The 26,697-nt window shown below is 44.6% G+C and overlaps 1 protein-coding gene across 6 annotated transcripts in view; it reads left to right on the top strand.

Annotated features, from left to right (window-relative positions):
* rbfox3a (RNA binding fox-1 homolog 3a) overlaps positions 1-26,697 on the top strand; it is an 867,097-nt gene that overhangs the window by 293,517 nt on the left and 546,883 nt on the right. The window lies entirely within an intron of this gene.

Genomic DNA, 26,697 nt, shown 5'->3' with positions numbered 1-26,697 from the left:
TATCGTAAATCGTACATTTTCGGAAAGCGCTCGCGCTTTCCTACCTCATGGTGTGGGTCCCTGGTCACTGACGGGTACTTTCGTTAATTTTGAGTGGGCTCCGCCCACTTTGTGTTTTTGGCCCTCTATACAGTAATAATGTTCAATTTTTGCATTACATGCTTATATGCACGGAACATGCAAGAGATGGGGAACGTATTCGTGAGCTACTTAGCGCAAATGAGTGCTTTATATGGGGATGTAAAGTGCTCGTTTAGTGCGCACTTTTGCACGGGCTTCGCCCGTTTACAACGGTAATGTTCCATTTTCCTACTACTAATTAGTATGCACGGGGCGTGCATGAGTGAAGGAGTGCGTTAGTGAGTGTTTGGAAGTGGGTGAGCGCATCGCGCTCGATTTCGTGCGCACTACGTGCGCACTTTGCTTCGCACGGCCTTACGAGATTAATAGGCCTCTCGCCAGCTTGTGGCGCTCGGGCCTAATAATAACATAATAATAACATAATCTTACTACTACTACTAATAATAATACTAATACTAAATCACTATATTCATGGGCGGAGCCAGGCCCTGGCTTTTGGGGCTTGAGCCCCGGATCTTTGTCCAAAAGCCCCGGATGTCTTATCATTTTAAAAAGGCATCATGATGTCACTAAGTGGTTAGCACAAAAGGTAGAGTGTTTTGTTGGGATGCAGGAGACTAGGTTTCGAATCCAGCAGTGGCTTCACTTTAATCAAGTCGTTCTTTTCATATTTTAGATGTTTTAAAAGTGAAACGTGTCATTTGTGCAGAGCGGAGGGTCACTCTCCTCCATCTCTGATTGGTGCTTGTTCTCTTTACCCGTTTCATTGGTTATTTTTGTTGAACTGATGTATGATTGGCTGCATGTAGAAAGTGGGTGGGAGCGTAGAAAGTGCACGGTGTTTACAACAGACAGCACGTCATGTGAGTTGACCATGGAGCTGACAAAAAGGCCTTTTCTACATCATTTAACTGAGGTTTTGCAAAAAGTGAAGGGCACAAATAATAGCAGATCCACTGGAAAAAAGAGACATTCAGAACATGTGCTGAAAAACAAAGTTTATCTAACGTAGAAGAGACAACAACAGCACATGATCGTTCAAACCATGAATTCATTGTGGTTGTAGCAGTGGCTCAGAGGTTTTATTCATCTACAAACCTAAAGCAGAGAAAGTAAAGGACAAACAGTTCACTGAGGAAGGTGTCTGCTAAGGTAAGACTGACTTTCACTTTCTACAAAAATCAAACTAAATCTAAAACCATAAGTTCAAAAACAGTCGACCATTTGCATAGGTCTGACTAGCTCAGTCAATAGAGCATGAGACAGTGGACATCAGGGTTGTGAGACATGTTTTTTTCGTATTTGTTTTGTCACACCAAGATGTACAATTTCTTGAAAAAGTAAAGAACAGCAGAGGTGGTAGCATTTAGTGCTACCACCTCTGCTGTTCTGTTCAACGTTTTTTGGAGGGAGGAGCTCTCTCAGAAGTCTGTCTTTGCCTTTGGAGGGTTACTGTATGTAACTGCACTAAAACCACATCATATTGGCCAGAATGAACCCCTCCCTTTCTGTTTGGGCTAAGCCCCGGATGTTTAGAATGTCTGGCTCCGCCTCTGACTATATTTACAGTATAATGGGCCTTTCACTTTCTATTGCATTACTCATTTACTCCACTCTCGGTAGTCAGCGGTCACAGTCAGAAACCAACTACAAGCCCAGAGTCCCCAACAGTCCAGTGTCCGTCAGCCTTTAAACCTCACACATTTTCATTATTATTGCAGTGTATTTATGCAGCGCTTTCCTCTCTGCAGTGTGGGTGAAGCCTCTCGTCTAAGGACACGCCCACGTTCCCTCTAGCGCCCCCCTGTGGCACCGAGCTTTGACATCAGACACTCCTTAACCATCAAAGTGTGACGACGCTGGACTGTTTCGGACGTTGCGGGAGCCATTTCTTAAATAAACTCGCGCTCGTTTCTGGACGGTGCATTTGTAGTCGTGACGGTCACTTCTGCGTCCGAAGGTCTCACTCCACAAACATGTCCAGCTCTGACCCTCGTCCACGTTAGACGCCAGTCCGAGTCCGAATATTTAACATGCTAACTCCTCCAGCTGCACGTTTGCCTGACGAGATGTTGTAATAATGTAATACTAATAATAAAATATCTATCCAAATGAAGCGCCCAAAGCCGGGTATAAAACACCCCACCCCCCGCACGAGTTAAGAGTTCAATATGTTGTTAATGCGCCGCCATTTTACACCGCGACCAACGCCGTAATAACCGCCATAAAAGTCTGTGGTCCTTTTGATTCGGGGCGGATAAAGACGGCGGATATTCACTGCCGCTCGTTTCTGCAGCTGCATTTTAGGGCGCTTTATGCAACGTAGCAGAAATATAAAGCTTATTGTTTATTTAGTGCCTTCCATAAAGTTATACTCTTTTGCTTTAGCCCGCGCGCTTTTATTGTCTAATCTTTATAATGTCGAGGGGAAGTCGAACTTTTGAGTCCGAGGCCAGTGCAAAGTCCATAAAACGGTTCAGAATGAGACGTGAAACAAAATGTTGAAGACTTCGTGAGTTTGACTGCAATCGGAATGTGAAGTCGTGTATTTTAACCAGTGATTAGTCATAGTTTGGCTTCATATTTGTAACAGATCTAATACTTAACCAGGTCCAAACGGGGGCGGAGCCTAGTCTAAAGAAACAAAATGTATGTTGAAGGAGAAATATTCTGCATTGTTTGTGTTGTCATTGGCTTAAAACACGCTCTGAACGTAAAATAAAACCTCATATGCGTTTCTACCTGTGATTGGCATTCCTTCATCAGGATTTGGTGTTAGCACTCCATCTACTGGCAGCAGAGCGAATAACCACGGGGAAATATACAAACGCTGTAGCTGTTCTGACATGCTAACGTAGCCACGCCGTTGTAACGAACAAGTCTGTAGGCGATTTATGGACTTAAAACGATGCGGGAAATCGTCACAAATCCGGTTTTGCAAAATGCATAGGTCACGTGACTAGCAACGGCGTGTTGACGACGCCCTCTACACGTTTGCCCTTGAATTAAAGTTTCTGCCTCGCTAAACCCTCCTTGATTGAGGTTATTTTTTCCCTCTAACCTGCGCTATATTTACGTCTATGTCCCAAACTGCAAAACTGTACGGAACCACAAGAGCAACGGCTAAAGAGGACGAGCGACGCCGCACAAACGAGGAAACACGGGGCAAATTTCCCCTGATATTGCTCTTTTTGTAACTGTATTCAAGTTAGAAAGAGCACAAACCTCCCCTTTAAGTGAGGCGTGCTTCATCCCGTACGTTCTTGTCCAGGAACGGAACGGGCAAACGGTGGCAACCGGTGGCAAGCGGTGGCAACCGGGCGCCTCTTTAGCGACATCCCTCTCTGAGCATCCTCTGTAGTTTGAATAAATGTGGGGGAATCCTTGTATTTGCCAGCTGCCTATCTGCTGCACACAAACACACTCTTCCTCCTCCTCCTTTCTCCTGCTCTTCCTCCTCCTCTTCCTCCTCCTCTTCCTCCTCTTCCTCCGCCTCCTCTTCTTCCTCTTCCTCCTCGTCCTCCTCCTCTTCCTTCTCATCTTCCCCCTCATCTTCCTCCTCTTCCTCCTCCTTCCCCTCCTCCTCTTCTTCCTCATCATCTTCCTCCTGCTCTTGTTAAAACCCGCTCCTAATCTTCAGCGCGGCACACACGCCGCACCGATAAAGAGCGGCAAATTAATTACCCATGAATTATCACTTCTCGCTCGGCTCGCTCAAAAAACAAAACACAAAAAATGTTTTTAAAAAAACGAGGGACAATGCGGACGCTTTCGTGTCGCTCGTTTGTGGCGATTATTCAAGCGCGGAATGTTTCTGGCTTTTGTTCGGGCGAAAGATGAAATGTGCGGAATGGTAATCCCCGAGCGGCAGAAGAAAGGACCTGCTCTGGTGTTCTGAGATGTTTTGTGATGTTCTGAGACGTTCTGAGACGCTCTGTGATGTTCTGTGATGTTTTGTGATGTTCTGAGATGTCCTGAGACGTTCTGAGATGTCCTGAGATGTCCTGAGACGTTCTGAGATGTCCTGAGATGTTCTGTGATGTCCTGAGATGTTCTGAGATGTCCTGAGATGTTCTGAGATGTCCTGAGATGTTCTGAGATGTCCTGAGATGTTCTGAGATGTCCTGAGATGTCCTGAGATGTTCTGAGATGTCCTGAGATGTTCTGAGATGTCCTGAGATGTTCTGAGATGTCCTGAGATGTCCTGAGATGTTCTGAGATGTCCTGAGATGTCCTGAGATGTCCTGAGATGTTCTGTGATGTCCTGAGATGTTCTGAGATGTTCTGAGATGTCCTGAGATGTTCTGTGATGTTCTGAGATGTTCTGAGATGTCCTGAGATGTTCTGTGATGTTCTGAGATGTTCTGAGATGTCCTGAGATGTCCTGAGATGTTCTGAGATGTCCTGAGATGTCCTGAGATGTTCTGAGATGTCCTGAGATGTCCTGAGATGTCCTGAGATGTTCTGAGATGTCCTGAGATGTCCTGAGATGTCCTGAGATGTTCTGAGATGTTCTGAGATGTCCTGAGATTTCCTGAGATGTCCTGAGACGTTCTGAGATGTCCTGAGATGTTCTGAGATGTTCTGTGATGTTCTGAGACGTTCTGAGACGTTCAGAGACGTCCTGAGATGTTCTGAGACGTTCTGAGATGTCCTGAGACGTTCTGAGACGTTCTGTGATGTTCTGGAAGTGCTTTAGTTTTCTCATGTTTAAAGTGTGTTTGACCAGTTTGATGTCAATAAAACACAATAATACCTACATTTTACTCAAATCTTAGAGTTTTTCTGTTTTTGTTTGTACTTCTAAGTCAATCAAACTGTATTTTAACATTTAAAATACACACAATAATTAGCAACAGGCAAACAATCCTTAACAACCCTTAAGAATGAGCAATTCAGACCAAAATCTCCTCTAATTCACACAGTAGTGTTTATTTATAGTTATAGTTTTTTCCTTAATTAATTTCAAGCTGAATAAAAATGGCGTTCCTTGCACATTAATTGTTGTTTTGAAGGGAATTTGGGAATCTGGGAATTTCACATCTTCAACAGATTAAACTACTGTATTTTCCGGATTATAAATCGCAACTTTTGTCATAGTTTTTGCCGGGGTCCGATTTATACTCCAGAGCGACTTAAATGTGATATTAGTCATTATTTTCACACTGACGACTACAAGAGGGCGCTCTAGGCTCTAAGTGACGCAGAAGAAGAATCTGCACTTCCTCTGGAGTTTGTGGAGTTGTTTAGAAGTGACACAGAGGAAGAAGAATTCAATGGATTTAGTGATTTGGAGTAAAACTGATGCTTTGGTAAACTTGTTAGTATGTTCTTTATGCTATAGTTATCTGAATAACTGTTCATATGTTACGTTAACATACCAGACACTTACCACAGTTCTGTCTGTCACCTGACGCATTTGAAACTATAATCAATATTTATCAGAAGTATTTGCTCTTTCTGTAACTGTATTCGAGTTAGAAAGGCCACAAACCTCTTCTCTACGTGAGCTTCATCCCGTACGTTCTCGTCTGCACTTGAAATAAGATGAATATGCAAATTCGCGGCGCAAACACTGAGCCTAAAGTGCCGCGTTGATTACGGAATAATATTCACGTCGGAAAATACGGGAAAAAACTCTCCCCCAAACAAGCCGCGATGTCTTAATGGAGAGAGAAGCAGAAGTGCAACGTTTAACGCTCACTTTTGTCCTCAAATGATTAAAGTGCAATGTTTAAATTATGGAAATGTGCAAAGTAGTTGATGATCGACGACTGGTAAATACAGCTCGACTTTATGAAGGTGATTTTATCCAGTGTTTTTATGTTCATCACATGTTGAACTCGCAGTGCGTTTGTGAGAAAAGACTCTAAAGCACAATTAATACACAATCTAACCAACAATTCAATGATAATGTGCTTATAAAAGGTTAAATACTAAAAAAAAAAACTACAATCGTACCAGCTCTTATTGCTGACCCATCACAAATACACACAGTCAGTTTGTACTATTTCGTTTTTTAAGGGATGAATTGCACTTTCCCCGACATTTAATGTACAAAATGTGAAATGCCAACTGCTGAAAGTATTCATACTGCGTAATGTCTGGTCTTAGTGGCAGAGTGGCGTCTAAATCCCCCTTCGTCTGCGTCACTGTCATTTTTCACTTTCTCTTTATCGGTCAGGTGTAGAGAATTTCAACGACGCGGACGTTAGAACAGTTTGTCGTGTCCCGGATCGGCCCCGGCGCGTCCCGGATCGTTCCATGAAAACAGAGGACGAGGTCGTCTTCCTCTGAGCCTCACAAAACACTCAGTTTTCAGATGTGTGAGGTCAAAGGTCGAGATCCAGAGGTCTCCTGTGCTCGTTCTGAGCCTCAAATCAGCTTCATAGAAACTGCGTGTTAGCATTAGCACGTCGGGGAAGCTTTGTAGGTAACACGTTAAGTTAAATTAAAGCATCTTATCGTCCAATGCCTTTGGAGCGTTTTCTGCCACTAGATGGAGCTCTAACATCAAGTCCTGATGTGGGAACACAATGTGTGTTTAAATGTCGACATTATTTTATATATAAAACATGCTTATGTAAAGGACAATCAGAATGTAAATAATGCATAATGTTCTTTAAAGAAGCATGAGTGTAACCGAGCTCAGACGTGTGATCGTACCTCAAACACATTTACAATATTATAAATGTGTGTGAGGCGCGGGAGCTTCAGCTCGTGAGTGGTCCAGACCGGACCTGAGCCAGCGCTGGCCCGGATCAGGCAGATAATTGAAATCCTGTGCCTAATTTAATTATGGGCCTGAATCGTTCCATTATTACAGAGATTTGATAATGACACGTCACTGAGAAAGTGTCTGAAAGAGGAAGGAAACGAACGAGGAAGAAGGAGACTGAGACCAGGACCTGGACCAGAACCAGGACCAGAACCAGGACCTGGACCAGAACCTGGGCCAGGACCTGGGCCGAGACCTCTCTCTCCTCCTCTGTCTTTTCCTCCTCCCTGGCACTCTTCTCTCTCTTCCTCTCTCTCCCTCCCTCCTCCCTCGCTCCTCTCTCCTGGATGGGAGGAGGATTAGTCCTCTTCTCTCTGGACGTCATTGACATTTGAGCGTTGGTGAAGTTATAAGTGCGTTTGGGCCGCGTCCAAACACCTTTATCTTTCTACAACTCTGAAACAACTGCCGCCGTTTTCTGTCTCTAAACTAACGCTTTATATCTGTGGACGAGCGGCGAATGTCCAGACCGCTCTCTGTCCACGTGATGACCCGTAGACGAGGGCGACAAACTGAGGGTCAGTTCTGTAAAACGTTTGGCAGAGGTTTGACACACCTTTATTCACACCAAAGGTTTAACACAGACGTTACGACGCTGGAGGTTCTGTAAAGTTAAAGTCTGAACTCGCTGTGTCGAAGAGTCACAACAGCAGAAGAAGAAGAAGATCTTTCCCTTAATCTCTTGCTCCTCGAGTTGTGTCCTTGAAATGTATCACAAACGTGTCGATCCTTTAATCTTCACATGTCCGAGTGCAAAGTTTTGTTCTTTTCTTACTGTGATCTTGGCCTGCTCTGGCTCGTCTCCAGACAATGTTTAATTCCTCACTGTCCCGGTAAAGCAACTTATACGTATCCTCAGTTGTGCTTCAAACACAGGTGTACGACACAGACATTACGCCGTCGTTGCCAGCGTGTTTGGCGTGATAAACCGCCACGTTCACGGTCCGACACGCCGTCCCCTGCACAGCGCCTCCTTTGACCCTCTTAACTTCAACCAGGAAGTCTGCTTGTTTCCCAAAAGAAGATCTATAAACTGCTTTGTGTGGACGGGACGAGTGCAAAGTGAGAGATTCCGGTGCCTTTTGTGTGCGGAGCCCTTAGTTCTGCTCGGGCGGAAACATGAAGAGCCACAGAGGGAGGAAGAGGAGGCTGATCTGAAGCTGGCTTTGCCCACTTCACTGTCCTCCCCCCTCTTTCCCCCCACCCCCTCCGCCCCCCTCCCGACACAACACTGCAAAAACAGAACATCGGCAGTCGAGAAAATGTCACGCATCACAACACAACTCTGGCTTTAGTCGGTTTGAACTTTTTGGAATCTTTTTGTTTTACGGTTGTTGCCCTTTTGGACCCTTTAAAGCCGCTTGCACCTCCTTTCGTTTCAGTTCATTTTCGTAGAAGCGTCTCTTACTGTCAAATTGAGACCGCTGCATCCTTTCTGCCACTGAAGAGCGATACTGACAAACGTGCCGAGTGTCCTGAGAACGATTGTCAGACGATTTGATGTCAATCAGAAACTTAGTTGAGCTTTAATTATGAGAGAAATGTCTGTCAAATTATTGAAGAAATTGCAAATTTGATCCTTTTTTCACAGTTCAGCAGGTGTCGCAACCTGGTACGTCACTGCGCTTCTTTTATGCCACTTTTAAATCATAATATAAAGAGTATTATAGTAGATCTAGTTATTTTTCACATTTTAAACTGCCATTTAATGACATTTTCCACGGTGTCGCAATGAATTCTGCTTTTGCGCTGAACGTCACGCACTGAAAACACGGAAACGCGTAGTTAGCATGCTAGCGTTCACGTTAGCTTCACCGTGACAAAAATGATCTGGTTTCTAGACGTTGTGATGTATTTATGTTAACACATTTGGATCGCTGGGAAACATTTTCAAACACTCCTTTTTAGATTGGCCGTCTCTGTTGAATGTTTATTGTACTGTTAAAGCTGTTTTTTATTGTGTTTATGCTTTGTAAAGTGTCCTTGGGTGTTAAGAAAGAAGCTGATGAGTAAAATGTAGTATTAATATTATAGAACTCGTGGACAGCACAGAGTCTTCTTTAAATGTAAAAGTTGATAAATATTTTCTTGATCAATAGCAATAGTTCTCAAACATTTTATTACGTATTAACTTTATTAAGTACCAGACGGACTAGACAAAGACTAAAAAAAGGTCTAACTCACAAAACACTCACACAATCTGACACATTTTGAACTGAACTCGGTGTAAAATGTTTATATTTCAACACTAAATCATGAATAAAAATGTTAATTAGTCACTTAAAACTGAATTGCAGAGATCTCAACACATTTAACCCACAATAAAAAATATATACATTTAAAAACTATGAACTATTATGAACCTTTTAAAATAAACTAATCTATAAAAAACATGTTCAATATTGTAAAATTCCAGTTATTTTAAGTCGGTTGAAAGTCCTTGTTTTCGGTGACAACAAAGTGTGAAGGCGCCAGACTCTCTGCACTGTCCCCGCTCCCCCAAAAAACCTTTTAACCCAGAACATTTTGAGTTTGAACTCGCAGGTCGCCATAAATATTGCACCGCCGCATTCACTATTGATACCAGCACTTTCTGCCTAATTGTACTTGGCTAATGTCGGGGCGCGTTCTGCTCTGACGGCGCTCGAACAACTCCGCGACCCCCGAGACTTTACGTAACGAAGGAGGCCAGACTTTTGGAAATGTCTTTCTTTTAGTATTTGTATTTGCAAATGTATTTTAAACAAATATTGATTAAAAAAAAACCTCATCTCGACTACTGTGACATCCAAACTAGGACCACTCCAGGTGTCAACTCAGACTAAGCAAGGACTTTTACACGATTACCGTATTTTCCAGATTACAAATCGCACCTTTTTTCATAGTTTTGGCGGGGTGCGACTTATACTTATATTTATATACTTATATACGTATACTCCAGTGCGACTTGTATATGTTTTTTTTCTTTTCAGTTATGCATTTTTTGCCTGGTGCCACTTTTAGTCCGGACATTACGGTACTGATGATTTAGGTCCGATACCTTGTAATGCCAAGTATTGCGATATCGATCTGATACCGATACCAATCTTGTTTCTTTATTCAAATGCATAAAGCATTTTACATATGTAAAAAATAAACAGTGTATTTTTTAAATTGTATTTCATTAATTTGTTTAAATACAAAATATACTGAAGAGATGCTTTAATTTCAATCTACAGTCCTCGAAACACACAATACACACAATGTACTAACAGTTTAATGGGATGTAATCACATATACATAAGTACCGTATTTTCCGGACTATAAGTTGCACCTTTTTTCATAGTTTTGGCCGGGATGCGATATATTTATACGACTTATATATTATTTGTTATTTTCACACTTTCACACTGCATTTCATACTCCAGTGCAACTTATATATGTATTTTTCTTCTCTATAATGCATTTTTTGGCTGGTGCGACTTATACTCCAGAAAATACGGTAAACCAGTTCTAGACGAGGTGATTCCAAAGTAACTCTTTATGAGATTTACATTTTTTTTAACAAAATATCTAGAATCAAACTCGTCAAACGTTGAGATTCATCATTATTTGAAGAGATTGACTGAACCGAGGCTGAACGAGGCCTATTCCGGGGCCAAACCGGGTCACGAGCAGGACTTCTCCGGGACTAAACCGACGCTAAACGAGGGCGACTCCGAGCCAGAAGCCGGGTCGTGGTTTACCAGAGTCTGATATCCCCGATCGTTTGTCCTGTGCCGCCGGCGTCGCTTCGTCGTGGAGATTTAAGCGTGTTTTCCGGAGCTTCCCGGAGTCTGAGCCCACGGCCTGTTCTCCGCGTGGGCCTTCCCATCCTCCCCGCATCGCTGTGACTCATCCTCCTCGCCCTCACGCTTCCCTCCTCGTTTATCTCAAAAGCCTCGGGAGCGCAGAGGTTTTCAAGGGCGCCGTTTTTGTGACATGGCGAGCCGTCGGAGGCGTCGATCGAGTCCAGATACGAACGAGCCCAAATGTCCTGCGTGGTTTTAAATTCTCGATCAGTTTCTGGCGCCAAATCTGCAAATGTAAACAAACGTAAACGCCAACAGAAACACGCATTAACTACCCTAATGATCAAATCCGTTTCAGTTAATTTTGAGTTCACAGTTCTTTGCAGATAGCGCGCTGATGTGGGAAAGAATCAATCTAAAAGTGATGTGTCCATCCCGGAGACGCCTGTCACCATGGCAATGTCAAATAAATATGGGAAAGAGTGTCTGGAATGCTATGTGTGTGGTCTGTAATTTCTTTGTGATTTTAATGCATTTTTCCTGTTGTTTGAAGCACTTTGAATTGCCTTGTGTATGAAATGTGCTCTACAAATAAACTTGCCTAGTAACCGTCACGTTCCGTTATTAGTCGGTGAAAAGATCATTTGAGGTCGAGGCTGCTCTGACAATTCGGTGCGATTGTAGCTTAGCAGAAAACGATTGGCGCTTTTAACCACGTCGTAATGTTACACAAATATGAGTACTCTACACTCAAACATCCTCGAGCAGTTCTGATCTGCTCGTTTCTGCTCGAAGGTCTCTAAAGAGCTCGGAATCGAAGGCTAAATTCACCCAGTTCTGTTAGGCAGCAGTGGAAAATACATTAGCAAGAACCATGTTAACCCTAACCCTAACCCAAGTAGACAAAAGCACAGATTAACCGCTAGGTCACAACTGGAAGATACATTCATCACGCTAGAGTCAGATTGCACGTTAAATGTACAGTGCGTTCAAACTGCACGGTGCACGAGACTGAGTTTGGTGTTTTGATTCTGAGTCTCCATAACCGAAAATCAAACTAGCCATAAGTGAAACGTAGCTGATCCTCCGCTTACAGCCAAGCGTCTCTCCAAACAAGTGCCGCTAGCGTTCCGTTAGCGTTCCGATAGCGCACGTCCGATCCCTCTGTGATCTTTGCAGAACGATGCACTGATTGGATCCAGCCGTCTTTATTTGTGCCGTGGAACCTCTCTTTCCCTCTTCATTCTGAGGCTAAGAAAACGGCGTGCGGCGGCTCGAGGGCCGGACGGGATTAGGTTAGCATCGACCGCGCTAGCCGTGCGTTGGATTGTCTGGCGAGGGGGAGGCGTTCGGTGCGAGCGCGAGGCATTTGTCTTGTCCCTAGATCGTTCGGTTTTTGAAGCAGGTTTGTGTTTCAGAATGAGACTATGAAGAACACTAATCACAGTAGAATTAGCCGCTAGGGACTTCAGGATATGTACATTTTAATTTGTTTTGGCTAATTTAGATTTGTGTTGTTTAAAAATCCAGATTATTTGACTAGTTTTGATAAAAGTCCTCCGTCTTTTTTACGTTTGTTTTTACTTATTTCAAGTTAAATCATGTTCATGCTCATGAAAAATCAACTTAATGACTAAAAAGGTCCATAATCTTCCATAAATGTGAATCTGGGAAAGTGAATTTTAATGTTGAACTGTGAAAAATACCAACTTGATGTTAAAATATGTGTATTTTTCAGAGCCACGAAGACATCTGGGGAATGTGTTCGAGCAAAACGAAAAATAATATGAACTGATTTGGAAATATCAGAATATGTTCGCTTAGATTTAGTCATTTTTGATAAGAAAGTCCTGATTATTGACTCGTTTTCTTTTTTCGTATCATACTAAACTTCGCATCTCTTCAAGAATTACAACCCAGATCGGTTTGAATCAATTTAGTCTCGGTTCGTCTTCGAAATCCCAAACACACACACACAGCCACAAACGGATCACTGAGCGTTATAAATAGTTCCGAACTGTTGCTGCCCGGTCCACTCGATCCCCCGTCTCTCTCCACTCCATGGTTTTTACTGGCTCTTCTGTAATAACCCAAACATGCTTCTTTGGCCTTTCTCTCAAAACGATCGATCCCCGAGATATGGTCCGTTAATTGGCCTCGCCGTTACAACCGCCCTCGCGCTACGCCACGGTTTCAATCAACAGCTAATTACCGCCCATAATGCGCGCGTAGCTTAGCGTCGGCTGCGATCACCTCGGCACTATGGATCCCGTCTCTCTGGACTTCGGCGTTGATAATAAAAGTCAATCATTACGGTAACTTTTGTATAGGCCTTCCGCGGCGCCTCCCCCCGTCGCCCTCCTTGGTTTATTTATCGCGCTGACTTGGGACTATCCCCCGCAGACCTCATTGTGGACGGTGTCGGGGAGCGGAGTCGATAGCTTTCGACGTCGACCATCAATAGTCGGCCCATTAAAATGTGGAATTGCTTAATGCGACGTAGTAAGATGCGTTTCTGTTGGATATGAAGATGGTTACGTGCGGGAGGCGGCGCGGATCGATGCCCTCTTACCGCCTGGTGAGGCCATTGTCTGCGACACAATTGGAAATCTTTGGGAGCGTTTGGGCGGGGGCAGCGCGAGACGAGCGCAGAGATTCGAGGAGTCCCATACGAATTAATTACCCTTGTGAAGAGGAAAGGTCTGCGAGACTTGCTCTTTTTTTTGGGGTGGGGGAAGGCCATTATCAAGCGACATCGCCAACGATTGTTTGGGTAATGCTGCCCAAACAAAGCCCGGCCCGCGCCATCATTCGGATCGTTAGCGTCGCTCGGTGCTCGGGACCAGCGGCTTCGCAAAACGCCCTTCCACTCGAGGTTTACGGGAAGGTGAGGGGTGCGATTCCCTCTGTGGGCAAAGAACACGCAGCACTGTTGCTATGAAACAAGGGCAAGTGTAAATAAAGTGAAATTACTGCTAAAAAAACTCAGTAACTTTGGATGTAATGACTAATTTATGTTTTGGAGGATGTGATCGGTGCTAGTTGTTCACACAGATGTTTAGGACCTTTCACATGGCAACGATGGTCAGGAAAACATATAATTAATGCCAAATTTGATCTGTGTATAGATGTAAACAATAAGGTATGAATAGGAAGTAGTCTAAGCTTGTTTGTGCTTTTGGACTAAAGTAGACTGGACTAAAAGCAAGTATTATGTAGTGTAAAAGAGAGGCTAATAAGACATAAAAACATTGCAGACATTACTTTCGGATCGGCGTCTCTAGCTGATCGTAACTACGTGATTACTCGATGCATTTTGAAAAAGTAAAACGTGTTTATCTCGTCTGTTGCCGTCTCCACACGTGCAAAAAAATTGACTAAATAAACACAAACAGTTATTTATTCAGCTAGATTTGATTCATTTCTTTGTCATTGTAATACGAGCTGTAAAAAAGAACACAATAACTTGCCTTTACTGTCACTCCCTCCCAAACGACTCACACATATGTAACGTGTAAATGAGGCTCACTACCAGCGCTGCTCCTGTGCTCACAAACACTCAGGGACTGACAGTTGACAAGCCGCCGGGGAGACAAGATGGCGGATCATTAACGATGGATGCACTCGATGGCGGTCATCACCGCGAGTCCCGGCGGGGCCGCGACACCGCGATACGGCCATTACGGGCGCGCCACCGGGGACGACCAGCGCCCGCCGCGGCCTCGCAGTAATAAATGCTACTCGTGTTTGTGCCAAGAAGGATTTAAAATAATGAATTAGCCTTAAATTGAGATCCCGGTTGCCAGCGCGCCGTCTCCAGTCCGTGTTTTTCCGCCGTTCTTTTCATTCGCGGCGCGTTCGCTGCAGCAGAGACGCCTGAAGACTCGCCGCAGTCAAAGAGAGAAGCCACATGGGGATTCCACACGGCCTGATAACACATGGGCTTTAATGTGTCGGGAGCTTTTTTCATTTACTTTATCTGGGCATTATGCATACCCTATAGAGCCCTTTTAATGCAGTTGTAAATGGGTTTCATAACTTGTGTTAGTAGCAGCGTGTAGTCGGCTGGTCATTGGGTTCAAAAGCCAGTGAGCAGCCGGTTGAAAGCATGGATCAAACACAGTACAACACAGTATGTCACAGTATATCACAGTATATGAGAGTATATCACTGCTTCTCAGAGGTGGAGAGCGCACTTGGTTTGAGCCACGTTTAATCCTGATGCGAACTTGGTTTGGTTCTGGTCTAGGCCAGGATTACTTCCAAATTTAGTCCCAGTTCAATCCCAATTTTGATGTGGCACCCTACTACTACTACTACTACTACTAATATACTGCTATAACTACTGCTACTACTACTACTACTGCTATAACTACTGCTACTACTACTACTACTACTCTGCTACTGCTGCTACTGCTACTACTATTACTACTACTACTGCTATAACTACTACTACTACTACTACTACTACTACTACTACTACTACTACTACTACTACTACTACTTCCAGAGAAACTGATGTTGTTCTGCCTATTATTTCATACGTTGTCTTGATTTTAAGCAACGGTCTTGATCCGTTGTGCTCATGAATCTACAATCCAAATAATTAAAGCTTCAGATTTGCCTTGTATCTTTACGACTGTGTGCATTCTTCAGTCACTCCTAGTTTATCATATAAAGTACCCGAAGAACACGATATGTACATCTTCAAAACAAAAGCCCGACGTTGTTCAGAGCTCGTTGCATGCTGGCAGGAAATCCCAAACACACGGAGTCTAATTGCCTGACGTTACACAGCGTTGCGTCGTCTTAAACTCAAACACGGCTCGTTTTTTAACTCGCACACGCTTAACGTCCTCCTTAAATGAGCTGGTCCTTCATGCACAGAGTTAGACCAGATGCAAGATGGAAGGTCGTGCGATACCGTCACTGAGCAGATGAGGAGGAACTTACCAAAGAAAAACGCTCTTAAAATGTTGCTTATCAATTACAATTACAACTACTACCACCACTACTACTATTTATCGTAGTAGTAGTGGTGGTAGTACTATAGCAAACATTTCACTTGTGTTCCTGCTCTATCTGCGATTATTTCTGCTACACATACTGCCAACTCTCGCTGTAGGTTCCAACTTGTTTCCATCCATCCATCCATTTTCTACCGCTTGTTCCCTTTCGGGGTCGCAGGTGACAGGAGCCTATTCCAGTGACTTCGGGCCTTAGGCGGGGTACACCCTTGTTTCTCTCGTATTTAAAGGTGCCGGTACCTGTATCTACCTGCGTTGCACCAATGAAATTTCCCCATGTGGGACAATAAAGGAATATCTTATCTTATCTTACCGTGGAGATTTTCAGGCCAAGAACAGATTCTCACGTGTTTCACTTCTAGTATTACTGTAGTAAGTCCGTGTTCTTCCAAGTACTGAGTCGAAAACAGGATTGTTCAAGGTCTAAACCAGGTCTAAAGTGAGATTAAAAAGTCCTAACCAAGGACGACATGAATGTGGATTCACTTTACTCTAAATTCAACCAATATTTGAACTTTGCGTAACACCTGAACGAGCTTTTTCAAGTAAATTCCACTCACCTGTAAAATAGATGTTTGTAGAACATGTTTAATGTCACAGTGGGTTTATTGTCTTATAAAATACTTTTAATGTTCCTCATTCACTACGTTTCAAACTGTGAATCTAGACAGTTTTTATAATTTTTTTGAGTTCCCAGCCATCCACCCAAAGAGTACCCACCCAGCTCCCACCAAGCACACAAGCACCCACCAAGCACACAAGCACCCACCCAGCACCCACTGAGCATCCATCCAGCTCCCACCCAGCACACAAGCACCCAGCACCCATCCAGCACACAAGCACCCACTGAGCATCCATCCAGCTCCCACCCAGCACACAAGCACCCAGCACCCATCCAGCACACAAGCACCCACTGAGCATCCATCCAGCTCCCACCCAGCACACAAGCACCCAGCACCCATCCAGCACACAAGCACCCACTGAGCATCCATCCAGCTCCCACCCAGCACACAAGCACCCAGCACCCATCCAGCACACAAGCACCCACTAGGAATCCATCCAGCTCCCACCCAGCACACAAGCACCCACCCACCCAGCACCCACTGAGCATCCATCCAGCTCCCACCCAGCACACAAGCACCCAGCACCCACCCTGCACCCATCCAGCTCCCAGCATACAAGCACCCACCCAGAACCCACCTAGCTCCCACCCAGCATACAAGCACCCACCCAGAACACAAGCACCCACCCAGCATCCACCCAGCTCCCACCCAGCACACAAGCACCCACCCAGCTCCCACCCAGCACACAAGCACCCACCCAGAACACAAGCACCCACCCAGCATCCACCCAGCTCCCACCCAGCACACAAGCACCCACCCAGCTCCCACCCAGCATACAAGCACCCACCCAGCTCCCACCCAGCATACAAGCACCCACCCAGCTCCCACCCAGCACACAAGCACCCACCCAGCTCCCACCCAGCATACAAGCACCCACCCAGAACACAAGCACCCACCCAGCATCCACCCAGCTCCCACCCAGCACACAAGCATCCACCCAGCACCCACCCAGAGCACCCAGACCTCAGCCTTGCTCTGGCCTTTGCTGTTGAATGCGCTGCACATTGTGGATATAGAAAGGGCTTTAGCGGCGGCGTTTGTGGCTCGGAGCTCAGCGGCGCCGGAGCGTGGAGGATTAGCTCCAGGGGCCTGGAGCTGTGGACCCCCGAGCTGCACCTCACTGCCCCCTCACAATGCACCCTCTGCCCCAGCCGCCCAACACATAAAACAAACCCCAGTGTCACCGGGATGTCGGTGTTTGAGCCGAGGACGCAATCGAGCAGCAGCAGACGCAGTTGTGTACCGTTCAAGAAGCAGACGCAGTTCTGCACCGTACCAGCCAAAACATATATATTTCGTTCAATCTAAAGTTTATTCATGATTTGTGAGATGCTCGAACGAAGTTACATTACATTACTTTACTCTTCTCAAAGCCTCACATTTGTGTTGAAATTGTTAGATTTTCTCTTAGGCTAAATTTGTCTTTTTTTTTTCCTTATTAAGACAAAAAGTAAAACATAAACAATAAACAAAACAAGACCAGAGACAGAACAATAGAATGAATTAAAAGACCAATAAAACTATATAAACTCAAACACATTTTAGGCTCAACTTTAATTGAACTAATCAGTTCTGGCCTTTCCGAGCCGGATGTACACATTTATTATTTTTATCTTGATTTATATGTCACTGGTAACAAAGACACAATTACCAGTGGGAAATGAACTGGCAACCTTCTTGTTGTATGACAAGCCATCCATCCAACACCGTCTGCTTTATATGAAAGAAACAAACAAGTGTTAGAATTCCCAGGCCTAATAAAGCGTAGAGCGCAATCAGGCTCAGGCGCGCTCTATCGCCCCCACAGGTGACTTTGTCCTGACCATCCTTCAACCTGTCAGAGCGCGCAACCGCAGCGCATCACCAGGGGGACCCATCCCGGGCTCGTAGCGCGGTCAGGAGCCCAAACCATTAGACTTTAGCGCCGGTTTTAGCTTGATGAGTGTAACCCGAGCGCTCGGAGGAGGAGAACGCGCAAACGGCGTTCACCTTGCGCCGTCCGGGAACCAGAACGTGTCACGGCGCCTCCTCTTTTGCTCCACCCCCCCCCCCCCCCTCTCCTCCCCATCTCTCCATCCACTTCTCGTTTATCATCCCTTCGCCTTCGCCTGAATCGCCGTGCACTTGTTATGTCACATGCGTAAAGGCTTAATAGATGGCAGCGGCGGGCGCGCGGCGTGAAAAATGGCCCCGCGCGCCGTGATCAATGCGAGGTGCGGGCGCAAATCCGACTGCCCATTATTCGCTCGGACTAATCATTCGAAGGAGCGGAGACAAAGTAGCACCTGCGCCGCCGGCATCCATCACGCGCGCAATCTAATAACGCGCCGCCTTTTTTTTGGCCAAATCGGCGGGCGCATTTCAATACCAAATGACTTCTGTTCGTTCTATTAAGGCGCACTAGTCTCAATTATGCCTCGTAGTCCCATTGTCTGATCCTAATGAAGATGAAACGCTTTCATTTCTCCACTTAATTAATTCATATTTAACAAAGGTGCTGCGCCATCACGCTCGCAGGAAGCGCGCCGCGGTCTTTCCTTCTTCGCTTTTCGTTCTTTCTTTTTCAGTCAAAATCAATTTCTTTCGGGCGCTCCCGTCACCTCCCGCCGCGCCGAAAATAATCCCTTTTCTTTCATCCCGGTATCTGTGTTTTTGTGTAATATTTTAATACAGTTTTAATTGAGCGGCTCCAAAGAACTACCTGATCTTTAGCCGGTGTTTGAAGAGCGGCGCGGTGGAAAGTGTAAGCGCCGCTGTGGTTTTTCGCTGCCACGTTTGACCTTGTTTTGCCCGGAATATTCTCACCTCGCTCGCGCTCGGACGTCATGTGGTTAGAGACGGAGTTTGCGGAAGTTTTTAAAGTTACGAAATGGACTCGTTCAGGTTTTAAACACATGTCACATCGAAAACATGCTTGGATTGGGATTCAGCTTCGTTCGTAGTTAGTTTCAACGATCCTGTTGCGAGGTCGTCTTCTCTCGGAGCCTCAGAAAAAACACTAGTTCCAAACGTGTCAGATTTGTGGTGTTTAGGGTCTTGTGGACTCTGTTTTTACCTCCAGAAATCATTGCCAAACTCAAATCACGTTCATTACAACTGCGTTCTTATAATGACCTTTCTGGGGAAACCTAGCTTTTCCCCCCCATGGTAATTCCCTCTGCTGCCAGTAGATGGTGTTCTAACACAAATACTTACTGTTAAAAGTTTTTTTTTTTTTTCAGTGAATACATTATTTTCTGTTCTAAAGCATGTACTGTATTTTCTGGATTATGTTGCACCTTTTTTCATAGTTTTGGCCGGGGTGCGACTTATACTTATATTACCTAAATATACCTTATATATACCTATATACTTATACTCCGGAGCGACTTATATATGATATTATTTGTTGTTTTCACACTTGCAACCACATTTCATACTCCACAGCAACTTAAATATGTTTTTTTTCTTGCTTCTTGTTCTTTGGTGCGACTTATAGTCCGGAAAATACGGTACTTGTTTTTTTTTAATAAACACATTTTAGAACAACACTGACATTTTAAACGTCCACTTGTGACATAGATGACCACTATAACTATTATATTACAGCATATTCAAAAGCAGAATATGTCTAAGATCCCACGTCGCCCTTTGCCTCATCAAAACAATAATAATAATACAGTGAAATGAGGTCATGAGACACGGGCAGAACATGCAAACTGCACACAGGCCTCACGCTGCTCGAGAGTCCAACCCAGGACCTTATCGCCGTGAGGCCGAAGCACCGCTTGCCGTCCCTCCCTGACCTTTGTTTTTCGTTCGCCGTCTCCTGCCTCTGCCCTCCCTCTCCTGAACGGGCTCCTCTGCGTTTTTAAAGTCTGCACATCTGCCGGTGTCTGTGCTTTTTTAGAGTCGCACAGTCGTTTGGGCACGAGTCCAGCTTTTCGATGCACGTTCGTGAACCGCCTCCAATTTTGCAACGTTTTCCCAAATAACCATGGTAACCTCATTATGGGAAACGCACGGACCTAATTTGCTTCGTCGGGCGCTGAGTTTCCTCTTTCCCTTTCATATCCTGATGGGAACGATCATGCCTTTTCCTCCACTCTCGCTCGTTCATTAAACATCCACTGGATTTGCCCCGGTTTGTTTTGGTGAATTGGGTGAGTAAATACGGCCCCGCCCCCCCGTCGTTTTCGGCCCCTACCCACGACGGCTATTTTAAAAGGAGAATCGATAACGCCGTGTGTAGCCGCGCTTCGCCCAGATGCCCTGCCAGCGCGAAACGTCTTTGATAAGTAATTCATCTGTTTGGCCTCGCAGCGCTGTTGCTTTCATGTCCCGACTTCGGCAACTCCGGAGCCTTTATGGTCACTCCCCGGGGCCGTCGGTCTGTAGTGTTCGGTCAGGAGGAGGGGTGGGAGGGCGAGGAGGAGCGCGCCGCCTCCCGCCGAGCTCTAGGGGGCGGCGCGGCACATCAACACACTGCGCTGGCTGTTTCACCCCAGGTTCAGTGCTAATTAGGCGGAGCGCTGAACTGCGTGGGCTTTCATGTGCGGGTTCAGAGGGTCGTGCGGTATGAAAGGCATTAGACACGCCCAGACATCTCCAACAAGGGCTCACGTGATCGTTATGAGTACAGATGTAGGAGATGTAGCTTTATTTATAGATGCTCGATGTAAAGTTCTTGTTCTGTGGTTTGGTTGCGCTGCAAGACAAGTGGGTGCTGGGATTTGCCGTTCAGATTGGAGATGTTTCCCTCTGGTTTGTGGTCAGTGTCTCTCTGAGCCCGAGGCCGATCCACATGAAACAAAAACTGGCACAAACTTCTTATTTGTCAACAGAAATAAACCAAAGTGAATTTTTTTTTTAGCAATAGCTTCAAGAAGTAGTACCATTATTCAACCCCAAAGATGTGATTGATGTTGGACCCAGCCTTGACGGCCTCCTGGTGCCTCCTCGTGCCTCCTCAGGCTTCTTCGTGCCTCCTCGTGCTTCATTGTTCCTCCTCATACCTCCTCGTGCCTCTGAAGTTCCTCCTCATGTTTCCTTGTGCCTCCTCATGCCTCTGAAGTTCCTCCTCATGTCTCCTTGTGCCTCCTCATACCTCCTTGTGCCTCTGAAGTTCCTCCTCATGCCTCCTTGTGCCTCCTCATAGCTCCTTGTGCCTCTGAAGTTCCTCCTCATGCCTCCTCATACCTCCTTGTGCCTCCTCGTACCTCCTCGTGTCTCCTTGTGCCCCCTCGTGCCTCCTCGTGCCTCCTCAGTTTTCTTCGTGCCTCCTCAGTCTTCTTTGTGCCTCCTCATAGCTCCTCGTGCCTCCTCAGTCTTCTTTGTGCCTCCTCAGTCTCCTTCGTGCCTCCTCATAGCTCCTCGTACCTTCTCAGTCTTCTTCGTGCCTCCTCAGTCTTCTTCGTGCCTCCTCAGTCTTCTTCGTGCCTCCTCATAGCTCCTCGTACCTTCTCAGTCTTCTTCGTGCCTCCTCAGTCTTCTTCGTGCCTCCTCAGTCTTCTTCGTGCCTCCTCATAGCTCCTCATGTCTCCTCAGTCTTCTTCGTGCCTCCTCAGTCTTCTTCGTGCCTCCTCATAGCTCCTCGTGCCTCCTCAGTCTTCTTCGTGCCTCCTCATAGCTACTCGTGCCTCCTCAGTCTTCTTCGTGCCTCCTCAGTCTTCTTCGTGCCTCCTCGTGCCTCCTCGTGCTTTGTTTTTCGCGGCCGCGCTCATTAACATGTCGGAGGTGGACGCAGCATGAACAATCGATGGCCTCACCTACTGATGGGCCCTTTATCATGTTAATATGATATTCATCGATGGGCCACTTTTTCAAAATGGCATCTCTTTATGGTTTTACATATTGACCGGTGAATTCATGGCTCTGAGGGCAGCATCGCTCTTGTGTCCAGGCGCAGATGAATGTTCAGGAGCGAAGGACTCCAGGGCAGAGCTGACTCGCTTCATGTATTTGCAATTGGAAAAAGAAATATTACGGTTTTGTCGAGTCCAGGCTGAACTTCCCTCATCAACCAAAAGTGTTGGTGTAGGTCGCCAAAACGTTGCCTCGTCACCTGTAAATACAAATTCACCTGCAAGTAAAGTTAGGGTTATTCATAGAAGAAATATTCTGATAGTTCATGTAAAAAATAATATATGTATCTTGAGAAAAACAGACTTTGCTGATTGGTTTTGTGCCGTTTTAGACTTCAAAACGACTTCAAATCCCTGGAGAGAATTAAAATCTCCAAAATGCCCGTCTAGTGATGCTGTAATTCTGACATCATCACTTAACGTCGCCATAGCGCTGACACGGATCATTAGCTGTTCATTGCTATGAAAACTAGCATTAGCAAACGCAAACTTAATCTCACGTTTAGCGCACTGATGAGGTCTGCCACTCTGAAGACATTTACATTTTTTTGCATAGATCACACCACATGAGCGAAGGAAAAAATACATATATACTTTTTGTATAGAAAGTAAAACCATGACAGAGGAAAGAGTGCTTATTAAGAGGCTGTTATATTAAAGGACAAATATGATGCATTATTTGTATGGTTATTACGCTTTAAACATGCTCAAGAACCTTTAATTTGACATTTCATGTTTTAGACATAATTTTTGTCCTTTTTATAAGAAAGAAAATTACGTTTTGATCTCTGCTGTTTCCCCTGGGACTGAGATTTGGCACCATCTACTGGCTGCAGAGGGAATTACACACATTTTTCTATACATTTCAAGCTGGCCTCGCACTTGTGGTTGTGTGATTGGACAGGAGAACGAGTCCGCCGATGATTTATGGAGTTCGAAACAGCAGAAGGTTCTCAAAGCCACGTCACGGATCGTAAAAGGTTTCAGAACTTTAGATTTATTTACAGACGTTCCAACTAGGATTCATCAAACTGTGAATGAAGTTGAATGTGCTCCAGCTGAGTTTGTGACAAGATTTAAAGAGAAAAGGGGACATTTTGCATAATATTTGTCTTTTGTCTATGTTTGGCTCCCGACGATGTTTGGCCCTTGACGATGTTTGGCCCCTGCTTTGACGTATCGCAGACGACCTCCTCCCGCACTTGTTTTCGCTGTACTGTGTAATACCAGATGAACATACGCGTCCTTAAACGATGATATTTGTGAATCTGGTGTTTACCCGTCTGATCGTGGAGGCGGCGGCGCTGTGGACACGTGAACCTCGGCGGGGGAAAGTCGGGGGAGCACTGAACCGTCTCCCGAGTTTTGAAAATAGGTCACTCCGGCATGTGAAGATGTCAAGCTCAAAAACACGCATTTAGCGCTTCATAACAACAACACTGCAACATTAGCACACATTTGAAAAGTGTTTCAAGCGCAGAAAAACATGCTGGAGATTTCAAATGTTGAGAGAAACATGGGGAAAATATGACGCTCTCTGAACCAGACGTGGAACCTTCTAAACATCTAAACATCTGAGACTCGCATCAAAATCAAAACTTGTGCATACATTATATTTCGGAACATAACTACATTATGAACAGGCACAAATCACACCGAGGACAAAACCAAGTCGACACCAGGACTACAGTGTGGGGATGTCAGCAGCCAGACACAGGTAGCACATGCAAACACCACAAAACTCTGGTATTTGAACCAGTGACCTTCTTGCCGTGTGGGGCACGTAAATCTGAACATGGCTGAAGACTTCTACAACAACAACAATGTCATTCTGCCAATAAAGTGCTCACGTTTCCTCGAGTTTTTCAGTGTTTCTGCTTTTCTGACGGCCGGTGTTGTGCCATATGATAGCGCCAATGCATTTTATTTTATGTAATTTGTCAAAGGATAAACTGTTCAACAGAAAAGCCAACGGAAACAATCAGAGAGCGACATATAAACTAGTAATATAAATAGAAATAAACTATGAATTTAAGTTGAAATAGAAAAAGTCCCATTTGGTCCATAGCCTATGCAATGATGAAAAATCTATGAAAAATCCATGAAAAATCTAAAAAAATCCATGAAAATCTATAAAAAATCCATTAAAAAATCTGTCAAAAATCTATGAAAAACCAGATCTGTTTTGGCGACTGTAAAACCACACGAGTAAAGGAACACATAGGATTTTGGGGGAGATTTTTTGACAGTACTGCATTAACCGTGTCCAACTTGATGGAAGCAGGTGAGGCCGCCGAGCCACATTACAGCTCAGATCTGTGGAGAGGCTTTTTAAATACACGATTTTTAAAGTACTTCCTAATGAAATGCAAGCTCGACCGTGGAACGCACTCCACACACAACCTGACTTCAACTGAGAAAAGCTTTGCAGTGCACTCTTGAGTAACGGCCGAATCATAATAACCCCACTCTACGACGCACTTAACGACTGTGGCGTCTCGGAGCGGAATCCGTCCAAAAGCGCCCGTCTCCATCTGGCTCCGAATGTCAGTCAGGTCCGCGGATATGACGCGGCCGCTGCGACTCCATCCGCGCCAACTGTTAGCTCCAGTTGTAGCAGCTCATATAAAAGCGATTAAACCAAATGAAGGGCTGGTTAGTGCGGCGAAAAGCCCAGGACTCAGCGCTTCTCCGGGCCAATGGGAGGCGGCGGCGGCGGGTCGTAAAGTACCGCGATGCCTCCGCGTCCGTAATGTGCGCGCGCCCGACAATGGCCGCACATCACTCCGCTGTACCAGATCTCAAGGTGATTAAGAGGCAATTTCTTTACTCCGAACGACGCGCGGGCCAATATTTTCACCTAAAAGCCCAACTGAACGAACAGACCGAGCCATTAATTAAATTCCGGACGAGTGGGACGCGTTATGAGCGCCCGATGAATCAGTTTGGATTACAATTGTTCTTTTTTTCAATCGGCGAGCTTCACGTCAGATTGTACAAACTCAGCATCAGAGCGACAGTTGTGCTGCTCGGCTCATAAACGATCCATGACGCACGAGAACAATCGTTTGAATTCAAGCTGGAACACCTTTTTTCTTATTTCTAGCCTGTGATGTAGCTTTCCATTACATAGGCTCACGACAAGAATAAAAGAAAAGTCAATGTTTTAAAGGATTTATTGAGAAGTTTAGGTTTGTGAGGCTGCCTGCAACAAAAGAGAACACGTATGTAACTGATCAGTGGAACAATTATTTTAAATTTAAACTTTACCTCATGTATCCGCCATGTTAGGTGTGCTAGTCAAAAGAGTCCCCAGGGAGCCGGAGCACCTTAAGAAGGTTCCGGGGCAGAACATTGTGGGGAAATAGGAGGGGTGTTTTAGGGGGTTAACTGTTTTAAGATATATGTCGTAAGGATCAAAATGTGCACGGTAAATTAAATAAAGAATATATTTTTGTATTAAAATGAAGTATGTATATTGGTACTGTTTTTCTACAGTTAGCTTTTATCTTTGCTGTTTAGATAAAAAAAATAAAACATGAAAAATCTTTAAAAGTCTATGAAAAATCAATTAAAAATCCATGAAAAATGTATGAACAATCTATGAAAAGTCCATGAAAAATCCATGAAAAGTCCACGAAAAACTGTTTTAAGATATATATCGTAAGGATCAAAATGTATACGGGAAATTAAATGAAGAATATATTTTTGTATTAAAATGAAGTATGTATATTGGCACTGTTTTTCTACATTTAGCTTTTATCTTTGTTGTTTAGATAAAAAAAATTAAAACATGAAAAATCTTTAAAAGTCTATGAAAAATCTATGAAAAATCTATTAAAAATCCATGAAAAATCCACGAAAAACTGTTTTAAGATATATCATAAGGATCAAAATGTGGACGGGAAATTAAATAAAGAATATATTTTTGTATTAAAATGAAGTATGTATATTGGCACTGTTTTTCAGCTTTCATCTTTGCTGTTTAGATAAAGATGATGAACTTGCCTGATCCTCAGATTGTGATGGTCCAATTAGCTCAGTGGTTTATAAAAGGGGCGTGGTCGCAGTCACTCGTGTGGTCGGTGCTGTGTGAACATGCTAAAGAATGCTGTATTTTAAATCTCTTTTTTTTGTAAATCAAATACACTTGGGTCTGCACCATCTGAACTCGTCTCAGTTCTGCTCTGTCGCCGTCACAACCACGTTAAGGTTGCGTTGCGTAGCCTCTCGTGTCCATCGTTGGCGCCGCTGTTCCTCGGTCTCTACTGTTTTTGCGCCGTGATTTTCCCGTTTACAGCGGTCAGATATAACGCATTCGAGGTTCTCTTGTGTTGCTTTTTCTGATCTCGTTTGCCAATTTCCGAAAACTTAGCTATAAACTTTATTCATCTGACGTGTTTTTGCCGCTCTGACTTCTGTTTTTTGTCGGAGTTGTCGCCCGAATGCAAAAGTAAACCAGAAAATAAATATAAAACACACTAAAATGCCTCGTCTGACATCAAACCAGGTCCAGTCAGAGTAAGTCCTCGAGCTGTGGCACCGTCTCAATCCAGAATATTCAATACTTGCTTT

This window comes from Eucyclogobius newberryi, unplaced genomic scaffold, assembly GCF_026437365.1.
Source record: "Eucyclogobius newberryi isolate DKJ021-1_F unplaced genomic scaffold, fEucNew1.0.hap1 SCAF_13, whole genome shotgun sequence".
Lineage (NCBI taxonomy): Eukaryota > Metazoa > Chordata > Actinopteri > Gobiiformes > Gobiidae > Eucyclogobius > Eucyclogobius newberryi.
This window is presented reverse-complemented; position numbering and strand designations above follow the sequence as displayed.